Source organism: Amblyomma americanum, chromosome 7 (assembly GCF_052857255.1).
Source record: "Amblyomma americanum isolate KBUSLIRL-KWMA chromosome 7, ASM5285725v1, whole genome shotgun sequence".
Classification (NCBI taxonomy): domain Eukaryota; kingdom Metazoa; phylum Arthropoda; class Arachnida; order Ixodida; family Ixodidae; genus Amblyomma; species Amblyomma americanum.
Window position 1 is genome coordinate 132,737,332 of NC_135503.1, and position 13,818 is coordinate 132,751,149.

The following is a 13,818-nucleotide window of genomic DNA, read 5'->3' on the forward strand; positions in this document are numbered from 1 at the left end:
TCTGTAGTTCCTCGAGTGTTTCGTTCGCATATGTAAGGGTTTTGTTTCAATCTGATCAGCTCGTATTTCCCGAATTTCATTCCTTAAACTCCGCTCAACTGATTCTTTCATCGTCTTCATTTCTTGTCGGAGCTCCTCTTTAAGCTTAAGAAATTCTGCTCACATTTCATCCTTCACTTTAGCCAGCTCTTTCGACATCTTTGAACAACAACAGATTTCAACTTTGGCAGTGGAGACGACGTAGATAAGTAATCAAGCGGCAGCAGTACGCTGTAAGCACTAACCTGCAACAAGGCAGAAGAGCGGGGTTTAGCCGGTGTGCATTCACGTCGTCGCCACTGCCATGTGAAGCTGGGGGCGGTGACGGCTTGGCTTTATAGGCTTCTTCTCGTCGCTCGATGCGCTGTGCAGATAACCAGTGCCAGGGACGGTGACGTTTTGCTGTCGATTCCGATGCTCCACGTTATGTAGTCGCTGCAGCACTTGCAACCGTTGGCGAAGCAATCTGCAACAAGGCAAAAGAGCGGGGTTTAGCCGGTGTGCATTCACGTCGTCGCCACTGCCATGTGAAGCTGGAGGCGGTGACGGCTTGGCTTTATAGGCTTCTTCTCGTCGCTCGATGCGCTGTGCAGATAACCAGTGTCAAGGATGGTGACATTTTGCTGTCGATTCCGATGCTCCCCTTTATGTAGTCGCTGCAGCACTTGCAACCGTTGGCAAAGCAATCTTCAACAAGGCAGAAGAGCGGGGTTTAGCCGGTGTGCATTCACGTCGTCGCCACTGCCATGTGAAGCTGGGGGCGGTGACGGCTTGGCTTTATAGGCTTCTTCTCGTCGCTCGATGCGCTGTGCAGATAACCGGTGCCAGGGACGGTGACGTTTTGCTGTCGATTCCGATGCTCCACGTTATGTAGTCGCTGCAGCACTTGCAACCGTTGGCGAAGCAATCTGCAACAAGGCAAAAGAGCGGGGTTTAGCCGGTGTGCATTCACGTCGTCGCCACTGCCATGTGAAGCTGGAGGCGGTGACGGCTTGGCTTTATAGGCTTCTTCTCGTCGCTCGATGCGCTGTGCAGATAACCAGTGTCAAGGATGGTGACATTTTGCTGTCGATTCCGATGCTCCCCTTTATGTAGTCGCTGCAGCACTTGCAACCGTTGGCAAAGCAATCTTCAACAAGGCAGAAGAGCGGGGTTTAGCCGGTGTGCATTCACGTCGTCGCCACTGCCATGTGAAGCTGGGGGCGGTGACGGCTTGGCTTTATAGGCTTCTTCTCGTCGCTCGATGCGCTGTGCAGATAACCAGTGCCAGGGACGGTGACGTTTTGCTGTCGATTCCGATGCTCCACGTTATGTAGTCGCTGCAGCACTTGCAACCGTTGGCGAAGCAATCTGCAACAAGGCAGAAGAGCGGGGTTTAGCCGGTGTGCATTCACGTCGTCGCCACTGCCATGTGAAGCTGGGGGCGGTGACGGCTTGGCTTTATAGGCTTCTTCTCGTCGCTCGATGCGCTGTGCAGATAACCAGTGTCAAGGATGGTGACATTTTGCTGTCGATTCCGATGCTCCCCTTTATGTAGTCGCTGCAGCACTTGCAACCGTTGGCAAAGCAATCTTCAACAAGGCAGAAGAGCGGGGTTTAGCCGGTGTGCATTCACGTCGTCGCCACTGCCATGTGAAGCTGGGGGCGGTGACGGCTTGGCTTTATAGGCTTCTTCTCGTCGCTCGATGCGCTGTGCAGATAACCAGTGCCAGGGACGGTGACGTTTTGCTGTCGATTCCGATGCTCCACGTTATGTAGTCGCTGCAGCACTTGCAACCGTTGGCGAAGCAATCTGCAACAAGGCAGAAGAGCGGGGTTTAGCCGGTGTGCATTCACGTCGTCGCCACTGCCATGTGAAGCTGGGGGCGGTGACGGCTTGGCTTTATAGGCTTCTTCTCGTCGCTCGATGCGCTGTGCAGATAACCGGTGCCAGGGACGGTGACGTTTTGCTGTCGATTCCGATGCTCCACGTTATGTAGTCGCTGCAGCACTTGCAACCGTTGGCGAAGCAATCTGCAACAAGGCAAAAGAGCGGGGTTTAGCCGGTGTGCATTCACGTCGTCGCCACTGCCATGTGAAGCTGGAGGCGGTGACGGTTTGGCTTTATAGGCTTCTTCTCGTCGCTCGATGCGCTGTGCAGATAACCAGTGTCAAGGATGGTGACATTTTGCTGTCGATTCCGATGCTCCCCTTTATGTAGTCGCTGCAGCACTTGCAACCGTTGGCAAAGCAATCTTCAACAAGGCAGAAGAGCGGGGTTTAGCCGGTGTGCATTCACGTCGTCGCCACTGCCATGTGAAGCTGGGGGCGGTGACGGCTTGGCTTTATAGGCTTCTTCTCGTCGCTCGATGCGCTGTGCAGATAACCAGTGCCAGGGACGGTGACGTTTTGCTGTCGATTCCGATGCTCCACGTTATGTAGTCGCTGCAGCACTTGCAACCGTTGGCGAAGCAATCTGCAACAAGGCAGAAGAGCGGGGTTTAGCCGGTGTGCATTCACGTCGTCGCCACTGCCATGTGAAGCTGGGGGCGGTGACGGCTTGGCTTTATAGGCTTCTTCTCGTCGCTCGATGCGCTGTGCAGATAACCAGTGCCAGGGACGGTGACGTTTTGCTGTCGATTCCGATGCTCCACGTTATGTAGTCGCTGCAGCACTTGCAACCGTTGGCAAAGCAATCTGCAACAAGGCAGAAGAGCGGGGTTTAGCCGGTGTGCATTCACGTCGTCGCCACTGCCATGTGAAGCTGGGGGCGGTGACGGCTTGGCTTTATAGGCTTCTTCTCGTTGCTCGATGCGCTGTGCAGATAACCAGTGCCAGGGACGGTGACGTTTTGCTGTCGATTCCGATGCTCCACGTTATGTAGTCGCTGCAGCACTTGCAACCGTTGGCAAAGCAATCTGCAACAAGGCAGAAGAGCGGGGTTTAGCCGGTGTGCATTCACGTCGTCGCCACTGCCATGTGAAGCTGGGGAGGGGGCGGCTTGGCTTTATAGGCTTCTTCTCGTCGCTCGATGCGCTGTGCAGATAACCAGTGCCAGGGACGGTGACGTTTTGCTGTCGATTCCGATGCTCCCCTTTATGTAGTCGCTGCAGCACTTGCAACCGTTGGCAAAGCAATCTTCAACAAGGCAGAAGAGCGGGGTTTAGCCGGTGTGCATTCACGTCGTCGCCACTGCCATGTGAAGCTGGGGGCGGTGACGGCTTGGCTTTATAGGCTTCTTCTCGTCGCTCGAAGCGCTGTGCAGATAACCAGTGCCAGGGACGGTGACGTTTTGCTGTCGATTCCGATGCTCCACGTTATGTAGTCGCTGCAGCACTTGCAACCGTTGGCAAAGCAATCTGCAACAAGGCAGAAGAGCGGGGTTTAGCCGGTGTGCATTCACGTCGTCGCCACTGCCATGTGAAGCTGGGGAGGGGGCGGCTTGGTTTTATAGGCTTCTTCTCGTCGCTTGATGCGCTGTGCAGATAACCAGTGCCAGGGACGGTGACGTTTTGCTGTCGATTCCGATGCTCCACGTTATGTAGTCGCTGCAGCACTTGCAACCGTTGGCGAAGCAATCTGCAACAAGGCAGAAGAGCGGGGTTTAGCCGGTGTGCATTCACGTCGTCGCCACTGCCATGTGAACCTGGGGGCGGTGACGGCTTCTCTTTATAGGCTTCTCGTCGCTTGATGCGCTGTGCAGATAACCAGTGCCAGGGACGGTGACGTTTTGCTGTCGATTCCGATGCTCCACGTTATGTAGTCGCTGCAGCACTTGCAACCGTTGGCGATGCAATCTGCAACATTGCAAAAGAGCGGGGTTTAGCCGGTGTGCATTCACGTCGTCGCCACTGCCATGTGCCATGTCGTCGTCACTGCCATGATCGCTAACTACCTTGAACTGTCGTCTGTACAGGTAGGGGCGGAATTTCGACGTAGCCCAGATGATGGCAAGGCACTCCTCAGCCGTCGAATAGTTAGCCTCGGCCTTGGAAAGGGAACGCAGCCCTTCGCTTTTTTGAACGAGGACGCGCCTAGGCCCACGCTGCTTGCGTCCGTATGATTTTCAGTATCGGCGGTTTCATCAAAATGCGCGAGGATCGGTCGGGACTGTAAACGACGCTGAAGTTCTTTGACGGCTTCTGCTTGAGGGGTTTCCCATTTAAATGCCATGTCTGCCTTCGTCATTTTTGTCAGGGGCTCGGCGATGCGCGAAAGTTTTTCACAAATCGTCGGTAATATGCGCACAGTCCAAGGAATCTGCGCACTGCTATCTTATCGGCCGGCAGTGGAAACTGTTCAATAGCCGCTGTTTTCTGCTGGTCTGGGCGTTCTCCTTCCTTGCTAACGATGTGGCCTAGAAACAGCAGCTCTTCATAGGCAAAGTGGCACTTCTCTGCTTTCAAGGTTAGGCCAGAAGACTTGATGGCGTCCAGTTCTGTTCGAAGTCTTTTGAGGTGCTCTTCGAATTTCGAGGCGAAGACAGCGACGTCATCTAAATATACCAGACACATTTGCCACTTCAGGCCTGCCAGTACTGTATCCATTACTCTCAGAAACCTCGCTGGTGCGGAACAGAGACCAAATGGCATCACATTTAACTAGAAGAGCCCATCCGAAGTGATGAATGCCGTCTCCTCGCAATCTCTTTCATCGACCTCAATTTGCCAGTAGCCGCTCTTGAGGTCCAATGATGAGAAATTCTTGGCGTTGAAGAGCCGGTCCAGTGTGTCGTCGATGCGGGGGAGGGGGTAAACGTCCTTCTTTGTTTTGTTGTTCAAGCGGCGGTAATCAAGGCAGAATCGAAGTGCGCCGCCTTTCTTTCTCACTAGAACAACCGGCGCCGCCCATGCGCTGTTTGATGGCTGGATGACGGCGTCGCGAAACATTTCTTTCACTTGATTCTGGATGGCTTTTCGTTCTCGCGGTGACACACGGTAGGGGCTTTGACAGAGAGATCGGGCGCGCTGGTCGGTTCTAATGCAATGCTTGGCAATCGGCGTTTGTCGGACCTTCGGCGATGACGAAAAACACTCGCTGTAGCTTCAAAGCAGATTGCGGATCTGCTCTTGTCTGTTCCGGGGCAGGGCCGGGTTGATGTCGAAAGTGGGGAGTTTTCTTGGTCAGGCGATTCTTCTGCGGAAAGGTCGGAGAGGGCGAAGGAGTCTCGTACGTCGGATATTTCGTCGAGGAAAGAAATTGTCGTTCCTCTGCTAATGTGCGGGTAATCTTCGCTGAAGTTGGCAGTACTTCGGCCTGGCCATTGCGGAAATGTGCGATGCCTTTTGCGATGCTGATTCCTCGGTCTAGAAGCAACTGCATGTTTCCCTCGATAATTGATTCAGCGTTAATGGCTTTCGTGGCGCCTACGGTCACGATAACGCTTGAACGGGGTGGGACGCTCCCTTCTTCCTCCAGGACACTCAGGGCAACGTGATTTTCCAGTTTTCATTCAAAGGATGGCCTCGTCCGTCGAAAGCATGATCAGCTTGGATCGCAGGTCGATGATCGCCTGGTGCTCATTAAAGAAATCCATGCCCAAGATCACTTCGCAGGAGCATTGCGGTAGCACAGCAGAGGACGCAGGATAGGTGTGTTCTTTGACAGTCACTCGCGCTGTGCATCGCCCTGATGGCGTAATGAGGTGGCCCCCTGCGGTAGGAATTTGTGGGCCGTACCAAGCGGTCGCGGCTTTCCTTCGCTGCGCAGCGAATGTTCCATTCATCGCCGAGTAATCGGCTCCTGTGTCGACAAGAGCGGTAACTTTCCGGCCGTTGATAGTCACTTCTAAGTCAGATGTCCTGGCTCTTGCATTGCAATTCGCCCTCGGCGTCGGGTCACGGCTTCGTCGCGTATGCGAATCGCGGGTGGGGCGTGTCGTCGAAGCTTTTCTGTGTGGCGGCGTCGTTTTGAATGCAGTTCGCTTCGTGGTCGGGGATATAATTTTGTGCTGCGTCGGTGCAGCCAGTGCAGTGTCTTCATGTGCCATCGCGGGTGCAGCGCCTTCATGGGGCGTGGTCGATGGAGGATCTTCGGCGTTTCGCTCGTGAGCAACCTTACCTCCAGAGATTACTGTCTTTAGTTTCCCCTACGGAGGCTGGGAGACATTCCTCGTACCGGGGCTGCGTAGCTGCTGCGTGGCGACGCAAAGCGTGAGGTTGACGGAGATGGTGAGCGCGAAAGGCGCTTCGGCGTGTACTCTTCTCGACGCAGGTACTCGTCGATTTCCTGCGGACGTTGGCCGAAACCTGGTCGTCGGGCGTCACTGCCAAATCCTCGAAGACAGATACGTCGGTACCTGCAGTGAAGAAGAATATGGCCGGCCTCACCGCAATGGAAGCAAAACGGCCGGTTGCTGGAAGTCCTCCAGGCGTCGCATTTCCTGGGGCTTGAGCGTCGAGCATAGGCTGGGCGGGTGGGGGCAGGGAGGCGGCATTCGGGAACAAGTTGTTCATGTCGGAGAGGACGTAGGGGCTGTCTTGGCGCTGAGGAGTGCGTACTGCAGTGGCGTAGGTCATGATCTGGGGTTCTGTGGCTGTCGGGGTGCCAAGACCATGTTGCACTTCTTCCCGCACCACGTCCATGAGAGTCGCTGCTTGCGGCGGTGGGGAGGATGGCAGCAATTGGCGTAGCTCCTCTCGGATGATTTCGCGGATCACTTCCCGCAAGTTGTCGCTTGTGGTGGTCTTCGTGTCCGGACACATTGCACAGACAGAGGAAGGGCGGTTGTGCTGCCGCGCCCGGACGTCGAGGACATTTTCGATCGTGCAGGCTTCTTGCACAAATTCATCGACTGTTTTTGGCGGCTGGCCGACGAGGCTGCCAAAGAGTTGTTCCTTTGCGCCGCGCATTAAAAATCAAACCTTCTTTTCACCGGTCATCTGGGGGTCGGCATGGCGAAAGAGGCACTTCATCTCTTCCACGTAGGCGCGGACGGGCTCATTGGGAAGCTGGATCCTGGACTCGAGGAGTCGTTCGGCTCTTTCTTTCCTCGCGACACTGGTGAATACCTCAAAGAGTTCCTTCTTGAATAGCTCCCACGTCGTTAGGGAAGACTCGTGGTTTTCATAGAACGTGCGTGCTGAGTTCTCCAGTGCGAAAAAGACGTGCCGGAGTTTCGCCGCATCATCCCAATTGCTGAATGATGCCGCGCGTTCATATTGGTCCAACCATTCTTCGTGGTCTTCGCCTAGGGATCCATTGAAATTTGGAGGCGCCCGCGGCTGCTGCAGTATGATCGAGGTCGACGTCTTTGGCGAGGTAGTGGTGCTCGTAGCAGCGCCTCTTCGTTGTCTGGTGCGGTCCGGCAGGGTCCCGAACTCAGGCTGCTCTCCCTGGAGATGTCGGCTGGCTCGGGTAACTGCTGGCTCGTCCTCCGATGTAAGCGCAGGGGGCTGGCGTCCCGACTTGAAGGGGGCGTCCTGAACATGAAAGGGGACCCCGCACTTTCACCAGATGTCACGTAGTGGTGACGGCAGTGGAAGGAGCGATGAAGACGGGCAAATGTTCTTCTAAAAGAAAGCTGTCTATTGGGCTGACTTGCGCCCACAATGGACTGAATCACTCGGCGGCGGCGACGCGACAAGCGTGCTCGGCGGTCGTCGAACAGAATGCCCGCCGCTGTCGACAGTGCTCAATTTAAAACTGATAGCGAACTTTCCACATAAAGCGTGCAAAGCTACTGGAACATTCCGGAACAACGCAGAATCAGCTGTGCCTGGCTCCGATCAATCGATATAAATTTAGTCGCGTCTTGCGTCGCAAACAAAGCGATAAAGTGGCGTGGGTGCAGATTTGAAGAAAGAACAAACACTGGGAAGATCCGCGGCAATATTGTTTACCTATGGCTGCCAGGACACAGCGGCATCGCAGGCAGCCATCGCGTGGACGAAGCCGCGTGAACTGCTCGCCATGAAGGCGATTGTGTGTCCATCCCCATCTCGAGAGCCGACGCAGCATGTAGGCTTACACCGCTGGCGTGGGACACCCCTTAGCGAAAAAATGCTGTGCTAAAAATGCATTTAGAACACGTTTATTAATTTAGTATTTATTTTGCATTTTTGTCCCTATGCTTAAATTGCAACACGAATGGTTTCTAAGTATGCTAGGAGTAATTTTTTTAACATTCTTAGAACTGCATCAAAATTATTAAAAATTCTAACTTCGGCTCAGCTTAAGAAAGGTGTACTAGTCGGATTTGCCTGGTAATGCTGTTCAATGTGGTCAACATCAGAAGTAATGACTGAACTTGCTCTAAGCATCAGGAGGCAGACAATCCCAGATAAAAAGCGTTCTCATCAAGAAGTGTATCTCGATGCAAGGTCACGTGACGGAACCTTAACGGGAAAGATATCACCACACAAGAAATGCGGACGAAAAGTGACGTCAGCAAAGAGGAACAGCTCTGACAGGCCTGATGCTTGGCTTGTCATATATATACCCCCGAGAGGAGACACATTATCTTGCCCAGTGAGGCGCTTTTTGCGCAAAGACTGTGGGCCCCAAAATTGTCGCACAAGCGTCGGAATAGTCGCGTTCGAATCTGCGGTCTACCTAGAACCGAATTGTTAGTCGTTACTTGCGTCAGGCATCGGTCAGGAGTCAAACTGTCAACCAACACATACCTGGGCGTCAATAGGAGCCGGTCGGCCTTGCCAGTCGGGATCCTTTTCGCTGGCATGTTCGGGCCCGGAGGCGCGCATGGCGTCATTGCCGGTATAATGCTATCACGCGGTCGACACGTAATTTAAATAAGTGGTGATTGTCTTTCTGCAATAAGTTAACATAAACGAATGGACGACAAAAAAGGCAGAGTTTTCACTGTTCCCTGAAACGTGATTTCGAGCACTAGGTTGTTCGACGGCAGCTTGAAGTGTGCTGCAAATACCATGACGCGGACTCTTCATCTGTTAGAATTGAAGTATGCTATGCACGAATTAATTTCGTATTTATGAAAGTACACTTTAAATGCGCTGCCAAGGTGTCATTCCCCGAAACGCGATTTCGTACACTAACTGTTCAATGGCAACTTGAAGTGTGCTGCAAATACGTTTACGCGGACAGCTCATATTCGTTAGAATTTAAGTATAATTTGGACGAATTAATGTCGTATTTGCGAAAGTACACTTCAATACACAGCCAACATGCAAAGGTCATTGTTCGAAACGCGATTTCGAGTACTAGACTGTTCCACGGCAGCAAAAAGTGTGCTTCAAAAACGAATAAAAGGACTACCCGTTTGTTAAAATTGGAGTATACTTCAAACGAATTAATTTCATATTTACAAAAGTACATATTTAATAAATTGACAAGATGCTAAACCGCATACGTATTTTTTCACGTGTTTGAAACGTGCTCGAAACATGCTTTAAGGGGCGTACACTTCACACGAATTAATTTCGTATTTACGAAAGTACACTTTAATATATTCACAAGATGCTAAAACCCCATTCATAATTTTTCACGTGTTTGAAACGTGCTCGAAGCATATTTTAAGTGACGTTTTTTAAGAAATTTTAAAGATATATTTCCAATACCAAGCATAAAACATCACGAGCCTATTTCCATCGTATTTTTAGTGCATTCATGAATACAAAATATGTCTAAAAAACAATTATAAACATCCCGAAGTATATTCCAAACGTATTAGTTTTCATTAAGGGATCATGCTTTCCGCATGGAATTTAGGCCCGTTTTTGAATTTGTGTTTAAAAACCTTGGACCCAGATATGAAGCTCCTGGTTCCATCCGGCCTACCACGACGTGAAGCAGCTTTGCTGTGTCGCTTGTGGCTTGGTGTAACTTTCACCAACCATTGCTCTTTCTTAATCGCTATGGCTGATAGCCCTGCATGTGCCATCTGCGGATATGACGAGACTTTATACCGCATTCTTTGTGACTGCCCTGCCCACAGCGCCTTAAGACAGTCTCTCTGATCTGCGCTGGAGCGTCTAGATCCGTGCCCACTGACGGAAATGAAGCTTTTCGGCCACTGGCCACGGCGATCGTCGGCGGTGAAGGCCTCCAAGGCACTGCTCCGCTTTTTGAGGACTTCTGGCCTGCACGATAGGCTGTGACGTTAACGAACGCTGTGACTTTGCATAGTGACTTCAATTTCCTGCTACTCTCTTTTATTAATTGGTTTTTAGGGAAAGGAAATGGCGCAGTATCTGTCTCATATATCGTTGGACACCTGAACCGCGCCGTAAGGGAAGGGATAAAGGAAGGAGTGAAAGAAGAAAGGAAGAAAGAGGTGCCGTAGTGGAGGGCTCCGGAATAATTTCGACCACCTGGGAATCTTTAACGTGCACTGACGTCGCACAGCACACGGTCGCCTTAGCGTTTTGATCCATAAAAACACAGTCGCCGCGGTCGGGTTCGAACACGGGAATTCCGGATCAGTAGCCGAGCGCCAATTATGTTATTCACTAATTATTTTATTATTAGCCAAGCGCCCTAACCACTGGCCACCGCGGCGGGTAAACTACTCTTTTCTCCATCTTTTTATCCCCCCACCCCCTTCCCCCCGTGCTGGGTGGAAAACCGGTTATTCATCCGGTTAACCTCAGCTGCCCTTCCTCCTCCTCCTGCCCCTTCTAACCACGCACTGGAGGTATATGCTTCCATTTGACCTATGGGGAAGGGAAGTTAGGGCAAGGGGGGGAGAGGGGGGTCTGAATCAAGTCGATAAACGCAGAGCATAGCGGCGGTAAGATCGTGGCCGCAAACGGGGCCGCAATATCGAAAACAAAAGTCCACAAGAGGCGCCTACACTTCGGCAAACGTGAAAAAAAAAATCAAATTATCCGTGAGGCTGTGTTTCGCGTAACTTGGTTCGATGTTTTGAATAACCGAAGCCAAGGACGCAGCCAATTTTGACGAAAGTTCGTTTTCGCCACAACTGCATCCTTTGCGTTCACGTTTTTTCTCGTCTCTGGCACTTGTGAGGATTTTCGGAGGCATTGGGTACTGAAATCTGCAAGTTGCTTCTTGAGCGCTATGTAGGATTGAATGATTGATCGATTTGTTTATTTATTTATGAATTTATTTATTTATCTATTTATTTAAAGGGGGTTTATCCGCAAATAAAACGGGCATAGAATTCTCCCAAATCTGAAAGAAGGGCAACGCAAAACCAAGTTCGCTTCGCCTTTCTCGTTCTCATCTTCCTGAGCGGCATCAAGTGCGGCCGTTATGGTTCGCTACAATCGGGATCGAAGAGGAGCCACCCTGGCGACCTATGGCGAGGGCTGGAGGAGAGGGTCGTATACAGCAGGCTGGCATTAGGCTGGTAAGCTAGCAGTGTGGTTCATTAATGTTGAGTTGTGAACTTTTTCACTGTTACTGCTAGCCTCCTTAATTATTGAGAGACGTGTAGGCCTCCGTAAGTTATAGCCATATCAGTTTTTTTTAATTTCGAAAACGCGGTTACCCTCGGCGCTGTGGCCCAACAATATTGGCTGCATCGCGCCAAAATATACGAACCTTCGAGAAGCTTGCAGCCAAAGCAACCTCTCTACTGCGCATAACCTGTCTAAATAGAATTTGTTGAGCCACGGCGCCGAGGGTAACCACGTTTTCGAAATTCTAAAAACTTATATGGATGTTACTTACGGAGTGCTACACGCCTCGCGATAATTGGTGTACCTAAAAGTAATTGTTGAAAGATTATCTATTGAATATTAGTTAATCAGCCTGCTAGTTAGCATGTCTTAGCCGTGTATTGATGCATTACAGCACGGGCAATGTTATGTAGAAAAAAGCGCTCATCTAACTCAAAAAGCCTTTTCTTAAAAATTATGCAAAGTGTTACGTGAAACACCCTCTATAGTGGAGAGAATACATAGCGCAACCAAACACGAAGAAATCTTCTCATGCAGCTTCTGGTGTGAGAAAAAAAAATGTCATTGATTTTATTTCGTGTGGATGCAAGCTTTGTACCCACTTAAGCTGTCCCGGACCCCGACAGATTTCGCGTCGAGTGCATCTGGCATGAACGTTATGAGGAAGTTATGTGGCCTGGAAATGGAAGGCCCCAGCAACCGTCTGACCAGCATTTCTCCTTGAGGTGCAACTTCATGCGTTCACCCGCGTTCTTGGGCGCCGCACTTCCTTCTAGGACACATGTAGGGGCGCTGCCAAAGCTGCCTCCATTGTAACGCTTGAGAGGCGATTGGTTGCAGGCTTTGCGTGCAATGCTACTGTCAAGGTATTTGATGTTCGTAAATGATCACAGCGACATCTCCGCTGCTCATTTTTCTCAGTTCTATTCGTTGCAGAAGTACCTACACATCTACCCATATAAAAGGAAGGAGTCAAGATATGTGTAGATCCCGTCTGATCCGCCATGTCACTAGGGCACTCCGCAAGACACTATGTTGTCGGGTTTCGGCCGCAGGCAGCCATAGTCGCTGCGGTGGCTGCTTGCCCACGGCGTCAGTGAACTAAGCACAGTGTTCTTGGTCTGATCCCAGTCTTGATGGCTGCCAGCGAGTGAAGGGGAGTCTAAAAACGTTAGTATGCTGATATTTTTAGGTATGTTAATGAACCTCGGGTGGTCAAGATTAGTCTTGAGTCACCCAGTACAGCGTACTTAATGGTATGCCTCCCTGGAGTTTGGCGCATCCATATTAATAAATAATTCTTGAGATACCTTGGCTAGCAATAATATGCATCATCTGTACCATCACGCCTGCTCACTACATGCATTACCGATCATTATCACCGTTAGCCTAACTTCTTTCATTGCAACACAAAGGCCTTTCCCATCATTTTGCAAATAACCTGTCGTGCGTCAGCTGCGACCATTCCATACACGCAAGTTCCGAATGGCATCTACCCACCTCGTGCTCAGATTCCTCCCATTTTTTTTTTAATATTAGCTGGAGTAAGCCCGTACCCGACGGCGTTATCGTGGCTTAAACCATTCTAATATAACTTGAACTTCAGCCTGGTACCGCAGCCTGGTACGTTCGCCATCTTTCGGAATCCACTCTGCAACAAATATGGCTATCGGTTCTCCTGCCCAGGCCCATTTCTTTTTCTTGATCTCAGCTAGGATATCATTAACTTGCGTTTGTCCCCTGACCCACTGTGCCCTATCCCGCTCTCTCAACGTTACACCTGTTATTTTTTTTTACCCAGCTAGCTGTGTATTCTGCATTTGTTTCTCAAACATTACTTCCACACCGAGAGATCGATTGCCTTAACATTCTGCTTGTTCCATAAAAACCGCGTTACGTGTCTTATTGAAGAATGCTAATTTTACGGACTCTGATAAGCACTGTACTTCCTCGAAATGAGCTGTCTCCCGGAACGGTGACGCACGAAAGTCACTAGCCTCACGTTCTGTCAATCCTCTCCCTAAAAAATGGTACTCTCTACCGCGGTGGCCGAAACGCTAGCCATCATGCTAACCACACACCACTGCGATAACATTCTGGTTCGCTATAAAAGTCAAGGCGCCTGCCGTCAGTTTTCAAACAACTCACTCTATTCTATTATACACCTGCTTATCCAACAAATCTAACTCCCATTGCAGACTACTGGATCATCCCCAAAAATTGTGGACAAGTGCATTTTTCAACCAGACGTGATTATGAACGCATTTTTATATACCCTATTATTCCAATACTATAATCAGTATATCCGCAGATCTGCCCTCGGCAGGCTTGCATATTTTGGCTATTAACGTTCTCGCTGTTGTCAGAGATGCTCTCCATTAGTTTTTAATGTCAGTCTTAATTATTTCATGCGAGTGATGGACAAACTTTAAAATAAGGATTTTTCTATCCATTGCTA

At 50.6% G+C, this 13,818-nt stretch overlaps 1 protein-coding gene across 2 annotated transcripts in view; it reads left to right on the forward strand.

Annotated features, from left to right (window-relative positions):
* Positions 1-13,818, forward strand: part of LOC144099578 (solute carrier family 41 member 1-like) — a 196,575-nt gene that overhangs the window by 66,562 nt on the left and 116,195 nt on the right. The gene's annotated exons all lie outside the window — the stretch shown is intronic.